The 2552-nt window shown below is 51.6% G+C and overlaps 1 protein-coding gene across 1 annotated transcript in view; it reads right to left on the reverse strand.

The window, feature by feature from the left end:
- Positions 1 to 2552, reverse strand: part of LOC111743458 (intersectin-1-like) — a 20856-nt gene that overhangs the window by 15978 nt on the left and 2326 nt on the right. The window lies entirely within an intron of this gene.

The following is a 2552-nucleotide window of genomic DNA, read 5'->3' on the forward strand; positions in this document are numbered from 1 at the left end:
GTGGGTGGATGGAACAGAATAGTATGCTATATGATTTTAACGTGAGGATGGGAGGATGTCACTGTGACTTCCTTTGGCTGCCTTCATGGTCATGGGTAGAGCTATATAATTCCAAGGAGGCTCTGTAATCTTAGTATTAGGCTTTAAAAACTTCAGATCATTTTATTTTCTCTCGCTTACATTTTTAGTTTAAGAGAAAAAAAAAAGTCCCTGGACTGGGCAAGCAAGCCAAGGAGAGTAACTTTAGGGATAATAAGTTATATGGCCTGGACACAGTGATTCCACCCCAAGCAGATGCCCTAGCGAGGAAAGGTCAGCACTGGCTACCTGGGGTGTGGGCAGTGGCAGCTTGGTACCCTCGGGATGGCCCAGTGGCCAGTGCCACCAGTGGTGCTGGTGTGAAATATCTCCCAACACGTAGAAATTTGCTCAAGGGTGAAATCACCACTGATCTGGGGAGATGAGACCAAATAATCATGTTACAAACTTGCTGTGGATGGAAACAGGAAGAAATTCTGTCATTCCATCATTTTTCTATGAGCAAAACATTCTTTCTACAAGGAAATGAAAGTACTTCCACCACCACCCCTTTATTTAGATGATGGGGAGACAAGTAAAAGGGAAAAGAAGAAAGATCGCGTGTAGGTAGACAGTGTCTGGGGAAGCTAAACCGGTTCCTGAGTGCGGGAGGCCTGCACTTGTAGACTCATGTTGTCCAACCAGGAGGCCGGGAGGTAGAGCAAAACCAGGCCCCGCCTCTGACCAGGCACCTGTCAGGGTTGCTGTGGGTGTCCTTCTGGGATGTTCCACTGCACAGGCAAGACTAATGAGGACTGGGCTTGCATGGGATGAACAGAGGGTGTTGCCAGGCCCGGGGGTCACACGACAGTCGCTGCAGCTGCAGCTCTGCCTTTCGGTGAGCTGATGCGTCAACTCACAGAGGTTTACGGTACTGGAGGCCTCGAGGGATCGATCAGCTAATAGACATTTCAAAGAGCACTCCCTGCTGGCTTAACGAAAGAGCGTTCCTGACCCTCGAAAGCCCGCAGACCAAGTGGACGGTCGAAAGAGCTGGCGTTCATTAATACATCCTTTGTATTGAACGCCTTTTTTTTTTTTAAACATATATTACTTATTATCCCTGTTGACTTTTAGGGAAACTGAGGCGCACAGAAATTGAATGACTCAACCAAAGCTAATAGGTGACAAAGGCAGCCCTCGAACCCAGGTGATCTAACTCCAGAGCCTGCAGTTTGTAAGCACTGTGTGTGCGATGACAGGCCCAGTGCCCAGACGCACCCCCACACCGCTCGGGCCCCTGGCCTGTCCCTTCTCCGCCTCACCTGGACTTTTGTGTCTATTTTTAAACAATTTGTCTCCAACACTCCAGGTTTAGTCCTTGTAGGTTTAAGAGTTAACTCATCCCCTGACCCCAGGTGACAGGGCAGTCTCTCCCCAAGGTGAGGGTGGGTGCTCAGCCCTTAACACCACGGTCACTGCGGCCCAGGCTCAGCACTCACTATGGACCAGGCACCTGTGGCCTAAGAACTCCACATGGTAGGTACCACTTCGTCCCCATATTACGGACGAGGACACTGAGGCCTGGGGAACGGCAAGTGACTTGCCCAGAGACATATAGCCAGTGGGCAACAGCAGGCTGCGAGCCTGAGTTTGACCCAGACCTACGCTCAGAAGCTTCTAGAGCACCCTCCTCAAGGAGGACAATGAAAATGCTTTCTCTGAAACCCCTGGGGTCATCTTTGATAGTTGGTCTTTCAGAACATTCCACATCTTCCTCACATCTACCTTCCGTACCTCCTCTCTCCATGCCTTGTCCACTCCTGAACGCACTCAGGAGAGTAAGGACTTGAAATGGCCTTACGAGAACAAGGCAGGGGTCACACTTAGGAAATAGCCACCTTCTGGACTGTGTGAACACAGAGGTTAAGAGTGGGCCCCAGTCCCAGGGGGCAGTGCTTCGTTCTCAGGCCCAGGGGGAAGGTGGCCCTTCCTCCCAGGTGGCTGCATCACTATGGACTTAGTCTGTGTTCTAGCAAGTGCTATTATAATGAGTGCCCGGTGGACACGCATTTGAAAGGTTTTCTTAGAACTGGAAGGGACCTTTGTGATGATGTAATCTAATCCTTTCTGTTTATCGGTGGGGAAACTGAGGCTCAAGGAGGCAGGGCAGTGGGGTGGGCCCCACACCCAGATCTTCTGCCTCCTGGCCCAGTGCCTCTCCCTTGCCCTGCAGCTGCCTTTGAGAACTAAGCTGGGAAGAGAATACCCAGCTCCCGGCCAGCTTCTCCCAGCACGTGCCCAGGCACCGCTGCTGTGGTGGGCAGTGGAAGGTTCCAGCATTTTCCACCCACAGGAGCCAAGAACGCCTCGAGAGCCCAATATTTGCCTGTGGAGACCCAGGATGGAGCCAGAATTGGCCAAGCTCCGGAAATTGGAGAAGGACGGGAAAAGCAGAACCCGGGGTACCCTGGCCGTGTACTCTCCATCAGGAAAATCTGGGGGCGTGTTTTGCAAAGCATCCGAGCCAAAAG

Source organism: Pteropus vampyrus, unplaced genomic scaffold (assembly GCF_000151845.1).
Source record: "Pteropus vampyrus isolate Shadow unplaced genomic scaffold, Pvam_2.0 Scaffold114, whole genome shotgun sequence".
NCBI lineage: Eukaryota > Metazoa > Chordata > Mammalia > Chiroptera > Pteropodidae > Pteropus > Pteropus vampyrus.